A 16,881-nucleotide genomic window follows, 5' to 3' on the forward strand; every position below is an offset into this window, starting at 1 on the left:
ATACCTATGCCCCTCATGACTTTCAGAGCTTCAGGCTCTGGTCCTTTCATCAATCTCTAGCTCCATCACAACTTCATTCTTTGCAATGAAGCCCCATCCAAGCCCAGAAATGCAACTGCAACCCACACAACAAACCACATATATGGAAGTGTTCTGTGTACTGCCCCAAACTTCCACAACCTCTGCCTCACCTATCTGATAACCACACAGTGAACCAAAGACCCCTGCAACAGATAGCCATGGCTCCTGCTACCACACTGATTATATTCTTTGCACCCAAAGATGGAGAAGCTGTATACAGTCAGCACAAACAAGACCAGGAGCTGACTGTGGCTCAGATCATGAACTCCTTATTGCAAAATTCAGACTTAAATTGAAGAAAGTAGAGAAAACCACTAGACCATTCAGGTATGACCTAAATCAAATCCCTTACAATTATAAGTGGAAGAGACAAATAGGTTCAAGGGATTAGATCTGATGGAGTACCTGAAGAACTGTGGAGAGAGGTTCGTGACATTGTACAGGAGGCAGTGATCAAGACCATCCCCAAGAAAAAGAAATGCAAAAGGCAAAATGGTTGTCTGAGGAGACCTTACAAATAGCTGGGAAAAGAAGAGAAGCGAAACGCAAAGGAGAAAAGGAAAGATATACTCATTTGAATGCAGAATTCCAAAGAATAACATGGAGAGATAAGAAAGCCTTCCTAAGTGATCAATGCAAAGACACAGAGGAAAACAATAGAATGGGAAAGACTAGAGATCTCTTCAAGAAAATCAGGGAAACCAAGTGAATATTTCATGCAAAGATGGGCACAATAAAGGACAGAAGCGGTATAAACCTAACAAGCAGAAGATATTAAGAAGGGGTGGCAACAACACACAGAAGAACTATAGAAAAAACAACCTTCGTGAGATAACACGATGGTGTGATCACTCATCTACAGCCAGACATCCTGGAATGTGAAGTCAAGTGGGCCTTAGGAAGCATTGCCATGAACAAAGCTAGTGGAGGTGATGGAATTCCAGTTGAGCTATTTCAAATCCTAAAAGATGAGGCTGTGAAAGTGCTGCACTCAATATGCCAGCAAATTGGGAAAACTCAGCAGTGGCCATGGGACTCAAAAAGGTCAGTTTTCATTCCAATCCCTAAGAAAGGCAATGCCAAAGAATGCTCAAACTACCACACAATTGCACTCATCTCACACCCTAGCAAAGGAATGCTCAAAATTCTCCACGCCAGGCTTCAACAGTACATGAACCATGAAATTCCAGATGTTCAAGCTTAATTTAGAAAAGGCAGAGGAAACAGAAATCAAATTGCTAACATCTGCTGGATCATAGAAAAAGCAAGAGAATTCCAGAAAAATGTCTACTTCCGTATTGATTACACCAAAGCCTTTGTGTGATCACAACAAATTGTGGAAAATTCTTCAAGATGGGAATACCAGACCACCTGACCTGCCTCCTGAGAAATCTGTATGCAGGTCAAGAAGCAAGAGTTAGAACTGGACATGGAACAACAGACTGGTTCCAAACAGGGAAAGGAGTTCATCAGGGCTGTATATTGTCACCCTGCTTATTTAACTCAGATGCAGAGTACATCATGTGAAATGCCAGGCTAGATGAAGCACAAGCTGGAATCAAGATTGCTGGGAGAAATATCAATAACCTCAGGTATGCATGCACATGACACCACCCTAATGGCAAAAAGTGAAGAGGAACTAAAGAGCCTCTTGATGAAAATGAAAGAGGAGAGTGAAAAAGCTGGCTTAAAACTCAACACTTAATACACTAAGATCATGGCATCTGGTCCCATTTCTTCATGGCAAATAAATGAGGAAACAATGGAAACAGTGACAGACTTTATTTTGGGGGGCTCCAAAATCACTGCAGATGGTGACTGCAGCCATGAAATTAAAAGACACTTGCTCCGTGGAAGAAAAGCTATGACCAACCTAGACAGAATGTTAAAAACCAGAGACATTACTTTACCAACAAAGGTCCATCTAGTCAAAGCTATGGTTTGTCCAGTAGTCATGTATGGATGTGAGAGTTGAACTATAAAGAAAGCTGAGCACTGAAGAATTGATGCTTTTGAACTGTGGTGTTGGAGAAGACTCTTGAGAGTCTCTTGGACTGCAAGGAAATCAAGCAAATCAATCCGAAAGGAAATCAGTCCTGAATATTCTTTAGAAGGACTGATGCTTAAGCTGAAACTCCAATAATTTGGCCACCTGTTGTAAAGAACTGACTCACTGGAAAAGACCCTGATGCTGGGAAAAATTGAAGGCAGGAGGAGAAGGGGACAACAGAGGATGAGACGGTTAGATGGCATCACCGACTCAATGGGCATGAGTTTGAGCAAGCTCTGGGAGGTGGTGATAGATAGGGAAGCCCGGCATGCTGCAGTCCATGAGGTCACAAAGAGTCAGACATGACTGAGCAACTGAACTGAACTGAACAGTCCCATTGGAGGGTTTGAGAACTAATCATCAGTTCAGTTCAGTTCAGTTCAGTCGCTCAGTTGTGTCCGACTCTTTGTGACCCCATGAATTGCAGCATGCCAAGCCTCCCTATCCATCATCAACTCCCGGACTTCACTCAGACTCACGTCCATCGAGTCAGTGCTCATCCTCTGTCATCCTCTTCTCCTCCTGCCCCCAATCCCTCCCAGCATCAGAGTCTTTTCCAATGAGTCAACTCTTCGCATGAGGTGGCCAAAGTACTGGAGTTTCAGCTTTAGCATCATTCCTTCCAAAGAAATCCCAGGGCTGATCTCCTTCAGAATGGACTGGTTGGATCTCCTTGCAGTCCAAGGGACTCTCAAGAGTCTTCTTCAACACCACAGTTCAAAAGGATCAATTCTTCGGCGCTCAGCCTTCTTCACAGTCACAACTCTCACATCCATACATGACCACAGGAAAAACCATAGCCTTGACTAGAGGAACCTTTGTTGGCAAAATAATGTCTCTGCTTTTGAATATGCTATCTAGGTTGGGCATAACTTTCCTTCCAAGGAGTAAGCGTCTTTTAATTTCATGGCTGAAGTCACCATCTGCAGTGATTTTGGAGCCCCAAAAAATAAAGTCTGACACTGTTTCCACTGTTTCCCCATCTGTTTCCCATGAAGTGATGGAACCGGATGCCAAGATCTTCATTTTCTGAATGTTGAGCTTTAAGCCAACTTTTTCACTCTCCTCTTTCATTTTCATCAAGAGGTTTTTTAGTTCCTCTTCACTTTCTGCCATAAGGGTGGCATCATCTGCATATCTGAGGTTATTGATATTTCTCCCAGCAATCTTGATTCCAGCTTGTGTTTCTTCCAGTCCAGTGTTTCTCATGATGTACTCTGCATATAAGTTAAATAAGCAGGGTGACAATATACAGCCTTGACGTACTCCTTTTCCTATTTGGAACCAGTCTGTTGTTCCATGTCCAGTTCTAACTGTTGCTTCCTGTCCTACATACAGGTTTCTCAAGAGGCAGGTCAGGTGGTCTGGTATTCCCATCTCTTTCAGAATTTTCCACAGTTTATTGTGATCCACACAGTCAATAGGCACATGGAACACTATGCAGTTAAAAGAGGTAGGGGATGATTTTTAACTGTAAAGGGGGAAAATTGTATGAGAAAAGAAATAGAATTATAGTATACTGTTTGACCCAGTGGTGAATAATATTTATGTAGTCATCATGGCGGAGAAGGCAATGGCACCCCACTCCAGTACTTTTGCCTGGAAAATCCCATGGACGCAGGAGCCTGGTAGGCTGCAGTCCATGGGGTCGCTAAGAGTCGGACATGACTAAGCAACTTCACTTTCACTTTTCACTTTCAAGCATTGGATGAAGGAAATGGCAACCCACTCCAGTGTTCTTGCCTGGAGAGTCCCAGGAACGGAGGAGGCTGGTGGGCTGCCGCCTATGGGGTCGTATAGAGTTGGACACGACTGAAGTGATTTAGCAGCAGTCATCATGGAAGTACAATATTGATTTAATCAAAAGTTGTAAAACTATGTTAACAGCAGGGAAGGGAAGTGGAAGTGGTGTGCAAATGCTTAGTTTCCTTTTCCACAGTAAAATGTTGGCATTCTTTCTATGGATAAATCAAGAAAATAGCAAGGTAAGCATATTATCAGTTTTAGAAGTATGTAAGTAAATCATCTGCCAAAACAGTTGAAAATTTAAAATGATCCCCTCTAGAGAAGAAAGGCAGAAGAGAAAGGAAAAGAGATTTCTGGTTTTATTGTTCTTTGATTTTTGTTATATGTAGGCTTCCCTGATAGCTCATTTGGTAAAGAAGCCACCTGCAATGCAGGAGACTGGGTTCGATCCCTGGTTTGGGAAGATCCCCTGGAGAAGGGAAAGGCTTCCCACTCCAGTATTCTGGCCTGGAGAATGCCATGGACTGTGTGGTACCTGGGGTCGCAAAGAGTCGGACACGACTGAGCGAGTTTCACTCACACCTTGTGGTGGAATATCAGGATAGTTTTGGCCGCAAATAACAGCTCAATTCAAATTAACCAAATGAGGAACATACTACCTGGCGTAAGTTCAGAAGTAAGGCATTGCCAGGGCTGCTAGCAAGAATGCAAATTCTTTCCATTTTTCTGCTCTGCCAGTTTTCATCTTGTCAAGTTCAAGTTCACAAGATGACTACACTCAGCCAATGAGCATATCCATACTCAACAATGTCTAATGGAGAGCAGCTGCTTCTTTCGGAGAAGGCAATGGCACCCCACTCCAGTACTTTTGCCTAGAAACTCCCATGGATGGAGGACCCTGGTAGGCTGCAGTCCATGGGGTTGCTAGAGTTGGACACGTCTGAGCGACTTCACTTTCACTTTTCACTTTCATGCATTGGAGAAGGAAATGGCAACCCACTCCAGTGTTCTTGCCTGGAGAATCCCAGGGATGGGGGAGCCTGGAGGGTTGCCGTCTATGGAGTCGCACAGAGTCAGAAATGACTGAAGGGACTTAGCAGCAGCAGCAGCAGCTGCTTCTTTGCTTCTGATACTTTTTATTAATGTTTACATACATTTACAGAGAAGCCTTGTAGCAAGTGTTATTGGCTGAAATTTCATTGTGTGCCCAAACCAAAAACAGTCACTAGCAAGAGAAATACCATCACCACCAACTGGCCCAGTCGTGATTCACTGCCTGTGGGGCTGAAGATGGCACGTGCTCCTCGGAAGCACATGGGTTCAGAGAAGGGTGCGAAACAGTAGGTTGGGGTTGATGAATAGTTGTTCTTCCACAGGAAGACTACTTCATTCTGTGTATGTGTTATTTCAAAACAATTTTCATTTTATCACTGAGTCAATATTTGTGAGGGAAGGATTAACTTTCACGGTCTAATCAACATGCATTAAATGCAAATTATTACATCTTTATTGGACTATTGTTTAGAGGGGAGGTAGACATTAAAAACGAAGAAGGCAATGGCACCCCACTCCAGTACTCTCGCCTGGAAAATCCCATGGACCAAGGAGCCTGGTAGGCTGCAGTCCATGGGGTTACTAAGAGTCAGACATGACTGAGTGACTTCACTTTCACTTTTCACTTTCATGCATTGGAGAAGGAAATGGCAACCCACTCCAGTGTTCTTGCCTGGAGAATCCCAAGGACGGGGGAGCCTGGTGGGCTGCTGTCTATGGAGTCGCACAGAGTAGGACACGACTGAAGTGACTTAGCAGTAGCAGACATTAAAAAATTAAAAGGAAAACTACTACATATAAAATAGACAAACAATGTCCAACCACATAGCACAGGGGACTATATTCAGTACTTTCTAATAAACCATAATGGAAAAGATTGTGAAAAAGAATATATATGTAAAACTGAGTCATTTTGCTGTACACCATAAACTGACAAAACACTGTAAATCAACTATGTGTGTCTGCTTGCTAAGTCGCTTCAGTTGTATCCAACTCTTTCTAACCCTATGAACAGTAGCCTGCCAGGCTTCTCTGTACATGGGATTCTCCAGGCAAGAGTGCTGAAGTGGGTTGCCGTGCCCTCCTCTGGGGATCTTCCCGAGCCAGGGATCGAGCCCTCATCCCTTATGTGTCCTGCTTTGGCAAGTGGATTCTTTAACACTAGCACCACCTGGGAAGCCCATAATACTTAAATAAAATTTAAAAGAGAAACTGAAAAATGTGTCAGGTGATTTTTGTGGTCTTTTTGGCAAAGTTTACAATACTGATTGCTTCTGAAGTTGGTAATATTATTTAAACTAATTAATTATTCAATTACTGACTCATTAGTAAATACATCTCTCAGATCCACAAACTAACTCTCAGCTATCTAGCTTTGAGATTACTCACCTTATGTCTTCTGTACTTTAGTGCTGCCTGGGTTTTGTGCTTTTCACTACCCATTAGCTATTTGATCATGTGATATGTCAGAATTAAAATCATACAACTTTGCAGCCTCATCACCTTTCATTCCTCCCACTTTTACACTTGTGCATCAGCCAAAAGAAACTGCTTGAAATCCCTGAATGCACCATGAAAATAATGTAACCACACTTTGCATCAGTTTTGTTATATGAAAAATGAAGATCAGTTCAGTTTAGTCGCTCAGTCGTGTCCGACTCTTTGAGACCCCATGAACCGAAGCACGCCAGGCCTCCCTGTCCATCACCAACTCCCACAGTCCACCCAAACCCATGTCCATTGAGTCAGTGATGCCATCCAACCATCTTATCCTCTGTCGTCCCCTTCTCCTCCTGCCCTCAATCTTTCCCAGCATCAGGGTCTTTTCAAATGAGACAGCTCTTCGTATCAGGTGGCCAAAGTGTTGGAGTTTCAGCTTCAACATCAGTCCTACCAATGAACACCCAAGACTGATTTCCTTTAGGATACACTGGTTGGATCTCCTTGCAGTCCAAGGGACTCTCAAGAGTCTTCTCCAGCACCACAGTTCAAAAGCATCAGTTCTTCAGCGTTCAGCTTTCTTCACAGTCCAACTCTCACATCCATGCATGACCACTGGAAGAACCATAGCCTTGTCTAGACAGACCTTTGTTGACAAAGTAATGTCACTGCTTTTTAATATGCTGTTTAGGTTGGTCATAACTTTCCTTCCAGTGTGATAAAAACTTAATTGTCTCCCATTATCTGTTCTCCCTTTCCATAGTATGGAACCCCTACATTTTAGGATGGGGATGTAATGTCCAGAATAAAGATAGTATTTTCCAGAGTATTCCTTAACTGTTTGTGGTTATAAGATTTTGTTGAGGGACTTCCCTGGTGGTTCAGTGGCTACGACTGCACTCCTGATGCAGGGGGCCCACGTTCAATCCCTTGTCAGTAGATCCTACACGCCACAACTAAGAGTTTGCTTGCTACAACAAAGATCAGAGATCCCATGTGCCACGACTAAGACCAATGCAGCCAAATAAATAAGAAATAAAAATAAATTAAAAAAAAAAAAAAAGGACTAGTTTGGGTTGGGCGTTCCCTGGTGGGCTGGTGGTTAAGATTCCAAGCTTTCACTACTGTGGTCCAGGTTTAATCCTTGGTGAGGGAACTGAGATCCCACAAGCCATGTGTGGCATGGCCAAGAAAAAAGACTAAATTGGGTTAATGAAACATATGTCGAACTTCCATAAAATGACAGTTGAGTTCCTTTGCTCCCTTCTGCCATCTGGAATGTGGTGTGATCGCTGGAGCTCTAGCCAACATCTTGGACCAGGAGGATGAAGGCCTAGAGTAGTTGGCTAAAAGAAACCTGGGACCCTGAGGTTTTATGGAGAAAGGACATATTAAACTATCATTTAAGCCACTGTTATTTTAGTCTCTGTTATAAGCAATGGAACAACGCTGTATAAACTTTTTAAGATTGTTCAAAACATTACATGAACTGACATATGTCAAAGCTTTTAGAGCAGTATCTGAGAATAGAGTGAGTGCAAAGTAATATTTATAATGTTATAGACTGCAAGGAGATCAAACCAGTCAATCTTAAAGGAAATCAACCCTGAATATTCACTGAAAGGACTGATGCTGAAGCTGAAGCTCCAATACTTTGGCCACCGGATGTGAAGAGCTGACTCACTGGAAAACACCCTGATGCTGGAAAAGATTGAGGGCAAGAGAAGATGTGGGCAACAGAGGGTGAGATGATTAGATAGCATCACCAACTCAATGGACGTGAATCTGAGCAAACTCCCAGAAATAGTGGAGGACAGAGGGGCTTGGCATGCTGCAGTCCATGGGGTCACAAAGAGTCTGACGGGACTGAGTGACTGAACAACAATAAAACTATTTCTGTGATTTGGTAAGGTTGTTCTATCTGCCTGGGGGTTTATTTGGCAAACTTGTATTTGTTCTTAAGCCCCAGATCAATCATTTCTCCTCTCTGAAACTTTTTCTGATCCCCACCTGGGGAGGTAATCATTCCTTTGCTTTATACTGGTTCTTAATCTTTTTTTTCTCAATCTTGTGTATACTTTTATAGCAGGTTGACATTTCAGTTTACAAATTTGTCTCCATACTAAATCACTTTTTCTCATTCAAAACAAAACAAAAACAATTGGAATCCTCTCTCAATAAACATAAAAACCTCATGGCTCATGTGGATTCCAATACTGCCCCTAAGCCTATTACTGCTCCTAAAGCTTTCCTGGTGGCTCAGACAGTAAAGAATCTGCCTGCAATTCAGCAGACCTGGGTTTGATCCCTGGGTTGGGAAGATCCCCTGGAGAAGGGACTGGCTACCCACTCCAGTATTCTTGCCTGGAGAATTCCATGGACAGAGGAGCCTGGCAGGCCCCAGGCCATGGGGTCGAAAAGAGTCGGACACAACTGAGAGACTTTCAATTGCACTTTCAAATTTATTACAGTATTACTATGCTAATCCTGCAGCCCCTTCCCCACTCCCCACCACTGCTGCCTAAAGACCCTGATGCACCACTCTTAGAGGAGACATACCCCTCCTCCCCTCTCCTGGCTGACTCAACTGATGAGTTAGGATGAATGCCTATTGAACTGGACAGTGTGGCAGATGATGCTGGAGGAAGAGATTTGGTCTCGTCTTTATAGGGCTTGCACTGTGCTAGATGAGACAGGGTCTCTAATAAAAATAATACAATGTACAGAATGAACAAGTAGGCGGGATGAGAGTGTGATTCATTCTGTTCTCAGGCACAGGTTAAGAAAAGATGATGCCTGGACTGTGTTTGGAAAGAAAAATAGTTTACCCGATAGACTGGAGATTAGGGAGAAAAGAGCAAGGCAGATAAATTGGGCAGAAGGAACAACATGTGCACAGGCGCAGAGGCATAAAATTCATGGTTAATTTTAGTCATGAGCATTGCACTAGGGGCTTTCTGAGATTCTATGCAAACACATTCACAAAATATTTCAAGGGGTGAGCTACCTCTGCAGATGGTTCATCACATCTCTTCTGTCTTGATTTTTCACTGCTTTAGTCTGAGGGCTGTGTTTCCCTGAGCCTCTTTTCTGGACTCAATAACACGATTTAATAGCTGAAACTGTTAATTTCTCTTCTGGAGAAATATCCCTTGGTGCCAGTTCAGGGCCTCACTGTTGATTCATCCTGCAATTGTGCATATTCAGAAGCTCTTCCTTCTAAGGCTCATGCTCTTCTCTGACATTCAGAGCATTTGCAAGATTACTTTGTAGAAACTTAGTGGTTAGTGCTTAGCTTTCCTTTTCTAGTTAACAGCAGGTTGGTTAGTTTTCTACCCTCTGTCTTTAGTCCCTAGCCTAGGGACAATGCTGTGCTCATTTAGCCTTAGTCTTTCTGTGTTTGTTTTTTTTTATTCCAACAGCCTATTTATAAAGTTCCTCTCTGTGCTTTGATTTCTCTTCTCTTGGAGGGAACAAAGGCTACATATTTCCTTGCTGCTGCTGCTAAGTCATTTCAGTCGTGTCCAACTCTGTGCAACCCCTTGGTCGGCAGCCCACCAGGCTCCTCCGTCCCTGGGATTCTCCAGGCAAGATTACTGGAGTGGGTTGCCATTTCCCTCTCCAATGCATGCATGCATGCTAAGTCTCTTCAGTTGTGTCCGACTCTGTGCGACCTCATAGACGGCAGCCCACCAGGCTCCCCTGTCCATAGGATTCTCTAGGCAAGAACAGTGGAGTGGGTTGCCGTTTCCTTCAGGGCTTTTCAAATAATGTAGCTTGGCTCAGGTGTTGAATGAGCTCCTAAAAGGAGGTTTAACCCAGTACTCTTTCCTTGGAGACCTTCAGCGGCTATGAGTCTCACAGTGCACTGGACCTGGCATGATTTTACTGTCACCTGGCTGGATAGAGCTGCCACACTCCACCTGGCAACTCCTTTTAAATTTGGATTGAGTTTTGTGAGCCCTGAAGGCTATTTTGGATCCAACTGTAAGCTCCTGCCAGGACGGGGTTCTCTCTGCTTCCTTTGTAGTTTGCTCACACACCTCAGCTGTTACATATAGACTATAGTTTACATTTCTAACTCTACTATTAACTGCCGCTACCACTTGTATTGGCCAAAGCCAAAGAACTGAAATATTAAGAAGTGAATCTTGGGATTTCCCTGGCAGTCTGGTGGTTAAGACTCCGAGCTTCCACGGCAGGGGGCACGAGTTTGATCCCTGATTGGCGAACTAAAATCCTACCTGCTGAGCACAGTGGCCAAATAAAAAGAAAAAGAAAAAAAAAGAGGTGAGTTTTGTGAATGCTCTCTTCTCTTCACCAAGACTGCTCACTTGGCATGGAGTCTTTGATAAGGTTCCACTTTGAGTGCTGTGTTCTTGGCATCATCAGGGCCACACACACGTAGCCATCAATAGATCTTTAGCTCCTCCTAGATTCGGAGTACGTATTTCCTGCAGCTGTGTGGTCTCTTTGCTTCTCTTTCCTGCCACACCTGTTTTGATACAATCAACCACTTGCTCTAGGATCTAGGTGTGATCCCTGACCTGGCTTTGCTCTCTGAAGCAGTTTTAGAAAGAATCCTCCAGGCAACTTCGTGCAATAGCAACCACTAATCCCAAGAGGAAACAGAGGACACAGGAGAAAACGGAGATTTGCAGAGGTAAAGTTACTTATGATTCCAAGATTAAGAATGGGAAGTAGCCGGCTTCTGTTCTGACCAGCTGACATTCTCAGGATTGCAGGTAGGAGGCTGTAATGTGATCTACATGGTTACCAGTGTGGACTCAGATGTCAGGTTGCCTGGGGTTAAGTCCTGGCTGTATTAATTGTTGCTTCTGTGGTTTGAGGGGCAAGTCACATAATCTCTCTGTGTCTTGGCTTCCTCATCTGAAAAAAAAAATAGAGCAATTAATAGCCTTTACCTTTTCGGTTGTTCTAAAATTTTAATGAGTTGATACAATTGAAGCATGTAAGTCCTTGATAAATGTTAGTTATCATCATCATCATTGTCATCAGTGGAACTGAGTTTCTCAGATAGTAGAAGTCAGATAAAATGAGGCCCACAGCCGTTCGTCACTGACCACACGAATTTGTTACTTCCACAGTGTTTGTCAGTGTTCAGAGAACTTTCACATTTATTCTCCTGTGTGATTCCATCACTCTATTGGCTGGTGTAGTCAGTTATGCCATCTTCATTTTATGGAGATATTCAACTCTACTTAGTGAGAGTTATGTGCCAAGCATTTATGTGCCAGGCACCGTTACATTCTGTAAACTCAAAGATAGAAAGATAGCATGGTTCCTGCTCTAGGTCAGTAAGAGCTATCTTTGGGAGTGGATTTTGAGAGGCCTTTTCTTTTTCTACACTTTGTTTAAATTTATATGATAATAATATATTAATTTTGTGGTCAGAAAATTAAAAGATGTGGCATAGGGGATGTGTCTAATGGGGAGACAGGGGTGCAAATTACTAATTACAATACAGTTGTCACAGCAGAGGTGCAGATAAGGGTCAATGGACATATAGGACTTTCAGGAAGAAAGTCAGAGGAGTGGTATTTAATCAGGGAAAGGAGCTTTAGGAAGTTTGCAAGTAAATGATGGAGAAGGCAATGGCAACCCACTCCAGTACTCTTGCCTGGAAAATCCCATGGACGGAGAAGCCTGGTGGGCTGCAGTCCATGAGGTCGCTAAGAGTCGGACACGACTGAGCAACTTCACTTTCACTTTTCACTTTCATGCACTGGAGAAGGAAATGGCAACCCACTCCAGTACTCTTGCCTGGAGAATCCCAGGGACAGGGGAGCCTGGTGGGCTGCCATCTATGGGGTCACACAGAATCGGACACAACTGAAGCGACTTAGCAGCAGCAGCAGCAGCAGCAAGTAAACGAAGAGAGGAAGGTATTCAAGCAGAGGAAGCATGAATGACTGTGCTATAGCTTGAGGAAATTATGAACCATTCAGTGTTGCTTGACACAAAGTGAGCAGCAAATGATATAAATTAATGCGATTTACACAAGCGGGAGGAGTCAGATAAGGAAGGAATGTACTAGGACAGAGGTGTTCAGAATTTGCTCTGTAGGTGATGGATGTTGTGTTGAAGAATTTTGTGTTGGAGAGTAGCAGGATGAGAATTGTTGGTAGTGCGGGGCTTCCCAGGTTGCTCAGTGGTAAAGAATCTGCCTGCCAAGCAGGAGACGCAGGTTGGATCCCTGTGTTGGGAAGGTCCCCTGGAAGAGGAAATAGCAACTCACTCTAGTATTCTTACCTAGGAAATCCCATGGACAGAGAAGCCTGGTGGGCTACAGTCCATGGGGTCACAAAGAGTCAGACACGACTTAGTGACTAAATAGCAGCAGCAGCAACAGTTGGCAGTGTAGACAAGGGGGTGATTATATTCTAAAAGGCTAAAATTGTCAAATCAATACCAATATCAGAACTCAAGTCTTTTGACCCAAGTTTAGCATATTTTCCATTAAACCATGCTGACCCTTCTACAGAGCAGTTTATCAAAAGTCCCACTCTATTGATTTGCTAGTGTGAATTTAAATTCTGAACTAAGAGAATGGGAAAAGATTTCATATAATCACTAAACAACTTAACCCTGTCTTTCCTCTCTTTGGGGAGACATGCCTATTAGAAGATAATTTTCTCTTGAATTCCATCTCGTCATTTGACAATGAAAAGAGCTATGAAATTTGGAAAAGAGCTCCAATTCATTCATTCTTCAGATATGCACAGAGCACAGATTCTACCAAGCAATTTGTTCTAGTGCATATATCCTTTATAAATTCATGTAATTTTTAGTCTAAATTTAATTTTCTTTGATACAGTGTAGTCCCACTTCTCCTTTCATAAGATATATAAAGTCCAAAGATGTATGGACAGCAGCCTTTCACAGGAAAAGCCTGCCTTCTCCGTGTGACTATAACTACCCTCAGTGTGTGCAACACTCTTTGCTTCTACACCCCTGTCCCCAACAGAGGGCCTCAGTCAGCCTAATGCACAACAATCTGGTCATCACAGATTCTTCCATTTGGGGCGACAATGCTTTTGCTTCTGATGCTCTCTACCCAGGGCTCCTGCTGTCTGGCAGGAGAGAAAGGAAAATACACTATTACCTACACTACACTACACTATTAGCGCCCTCTCTCGGCTTTTCCTACCTAAAGCACTATCCTGTCAATTTGCAGGACTTTATTAGTATTCCAAGGGCTTCCCTGTTGGCTCAGATGGTAAAGAATCTCCCTACAGTGTAGGAGATCCGGGTTTGATCCCTGGGTCGGAAAGATCCCCTGGAGAAGGGAAAGGCTACCCACTCCAGTATTCTTGCCTGGAGAATTCCATGGACAGAGGAGCCTGGTGGGCTACAGTCCATAGGGTTGCAAAGAGTAGGACATGACTTAGTGGCTAACACTTTCACTAATTTTATTAGAATACCAAGGGTTTTCTGAGCTCCCCAAATCCTCGTGGTTAGTATGATCCTATGTTACCAGCAGAGATTTAGTCTGAATTCATCCTAGGGATGTTATCATCGTTCTGGCAAAATTCATGTCATTGAGTGTTTCTTTGCCATCTGTGTTCTACTTCCTGCTTGTTGGAACAAGAAGTGCTAAACTATTCTCTCTCATCAGTGACAACACCCACTTCTGGGGTTAAGTTCAATCTTTTAAACTATAACCAGAAGCATGGTCTTTTACTCATATACTCATTCATTTATCCATGTTTTGACTGCTTGTTTAATGCCAGCCACTGGCAGCCTTAAGTAACTACTTGAGGCACAGTGCTGGACAAAACAGAAAGATCCTTCCATCATGAATCTTCTGACCTAGTGACCCTGATGAGGGGTGGTATTAAAAGTGAAGAACAGATTATTAATTGAGAATGGGAGGAAATGGAAGCATTTACATTTGCCATCATTGTAACTGATGCATTTTAAGTAAAAAGTTTAAACAAATTTTAATTGTTACAGATGAGCATGGATTGCTATTTTCAATTTTATTAGAGGGAAAGCAATATACTGTCTCTTAACATATTGCAGGAGAGTCCATGAGAATGGGGCTATTTGTTTAAAAGATAACTTTTTCCTTAAAAAACTAAATATGGTCCATATGATCCAGCAATCCTACTTCTGGGTATATGCTGTTGTTCAGTTGCCCAGTTGTGTCTGACTCTTTGCGACTCCATGGACTGTAGCATACCATGCCTTCCTGTCCCTTACCATCTCCCAAAGTTTGCCCAAGTTCATGTCCATTGCATTGGAGATGCCATCCAGCCATCTCATCCTCTGATGTCCTCTGTTCCTGCTGTCTTCAATCTTTCCCAGCATCAGGGACTTTTCCAATGAGTTAGCTGTTTGCATTAGATGACCAAAATACTGAAGTTTCAGCTTCAGTATCAGTCCTTCCAACAAGAATTCAGGGTTGATTTCCCTTAAGATTGATGTGATCTCCTTTTTGTCCAAGAGACTCTCAGGCGTCTTCTCCAGCACCACAGTTCAAAGGCATCGATTCTTCAGTGCTCCGCCTTCTTTACAGTCCAGCTCTGACAACTGTGCATGACCACTGGGAGACCATAGTCTTCTTGACTATATGGACCTTTGTCAGCAGAGTGATGTCTCTGCTTTTCAACACACTGTCAGGTTTGTCATCGCTTTCCTGCCAAGAAGCAAACATCTTCTGATTTCATGGCTACAGTCACCATCTGCAGTGATTTTAGAGCCTGAGAAGAGGAAATCTGTCACTACTTCCACCTTTTCCCCTTCTATTTGCCATGAAGTAATGGGGCCAGATGCCATGATCTTAGTTTTTTTTAACATTTAGTTTTAAGCCAGCTCTTACACTCTCCTCCTTCACCGTCATCAAGAGGCTCTTAAGTTCCTTGCTTTCTGCCATTAAAGTGGTATCATCCGCATATCTGAGGTTGTTGATGTTTCTCCCACCTTATCTCAATTTTAGCTTGTAACTCATTCAGACTGGCATTTCTCACAATGAGCTCAGCATATAGAATAAACAAACAGGGTGACAGCAGACAGCCCTGCTGTACTCCTTTCTCAATCTTGAACCAATCAGTTGTTCCATACAGGATTCTAACTGTTGCTTCTTTACCTACATACAGGTTTCTCAGGAGACAGGTAAGATGGTCTGGTATTCCCATCTCTTTAAGAATTTTCCAGTTTGTTGTGATCCACACAAAGGCTTTACTGTAGTCAATGAAGCAGAAGTAGATACTTTTTGGAATTCCCTAGCTTTCTCTATGATCCAGTGAATGTTGGCAGTTTAATCTCTGGTTGCTCTTCCTCTCTAAACCCAGCTTGGACATCTAGAAGTTCTTGGTTCTCATAATGCTGAAGCCTAGCATGCAAGATTTTAAGCATTGCCTTAGTAGCATGGGAGATGAGTGCAATTGTCTGATGGTTAGCACATCTTTTAGTACTACCCTTCTTGGGAATTGGTGTAGGATGATCTGAAGGTCATCCTTGATGCCCTCTTCTCCTGCTGTCTTCAATCTTTCCCAGCATCAGGGACTTTTCCAATGAGTCAGCTGTTTGCATTAGATGACCAAAATACTGAAGTTGCAGCTTCAGTATCAGTCCTTCCAAGAAGTGGGATGACCATTAGAGTACTATGTTTCTTGGGAAACTCCCAAGTCCTGTGGCCACTGCTGGATCTTCCAGATTTGCTGACATATTGAATGCAACATCTTGATGGCATCATCCTTTAGGGTTTTGAATAGTTCTACTGGAATTCTATCACATCCGCTAGCTTTATTAACAGCAGTCCTTCCTAAGGCCCACTTGACTTCACTCTCCAGAATGTCTGGCTCTGGGTGGCTGACCACACCATCATAGTAATCCAGTTAATTAAGATATTTTTTGTACAGTTCTTTTGTACAATTCTTCCATGTATTCTTTCCAACCCTTCTTGATCTCTTCAGCATCTACTAGGTCTCTACCATTTATGTCCTTTATTGCACGCATCTTTGGGTAAATCTTTGAAATCTCCCATTTTCCTGAAGAGATCTCTAGTCTTTTCCCTTCTGTTGTTTTCTTCTAGTTTTATACACTGTTCATTGAAGAAGGCCTTCTTGTCTCTCCGTGCTCTTATTTGGAAATCTGCATTTAGTTGGATATACCTTTCTCTTTCTCCCTTGCTTTTCACTTCTCTTCTTTCTTTAGCTATATGTAAGCCTCCTCAGAGGGAAGGGCTTCCCTGATAGCTCAGTTGGTAAAGAATCTGCCTGTAATGCAGGAGACCCTGGTTTGATTCCTGTGTTGGGAAGATCCACTGGAGAAGGGAAAGGCTACCCACTCCAGTATTGTGGCCTGGAGAATTCCATGGACTGTATAGTCCATGGGGTTGCAAAGAGTCGGACACGACTGAGTGACTTTCACTTTTAGATAACCACTTTGCCTTCTTACTTTTCTTTTTCTTTGGGATGGTTTTATTTGCTGCCTCCTGTACAATATTACGAACTTCCATCCATAGTCCTTCAGGCACACTGCTT

The 16,881-nt window shown here is 43.0% G+C and overlaps 1 protein-coding gene across 6 annotated transcripts in view; it reads left to right on the forward strand.

Annotated features, from left to right (window-relative positions):
* Nucleotides 1–16,881, forward strand: part of WDR89 (WD repeat domain 89) — a 79,255-nt gene that overhangs the window by 54,976 nt on the left and 7,398 nt on the right. The window contains exon 1 of one of the 6 annotated variants that reach the window (XR_015134201.1): nt 10,868–11,033. The exons of 2 other annotated variants lie outside the window; for them this stretch is intronic. The gene's annotated coding sequence lies outside the window, so the exon portion shown is untranslated. Of the gene's footprint in view, nt 1–10,867; nt 11,116–16,881 lie in introns of those variants that run through there. 3 more of the 6 variants (XR_015134200.1, XR_015134202.1, XR_015134203.1) reach the window with 3 other exon arrangements.

This window comes from Bos grunniens, chromosome 10 (assembly GCF_055505025.1).
Source record: "Bos grunniens cultivar Pamir isolate PY7600 chromosome 10, Bosgru_T2T1.0, whole genome shotgun sequence".
In the NCBI taxonomy this organism is placed as follows: domain Eukaryota; kingdom Metazoa; phylum Chordata; class Mammalia; order Artiodactyla; family Bovidae; genus Bos; species Bos grunniens.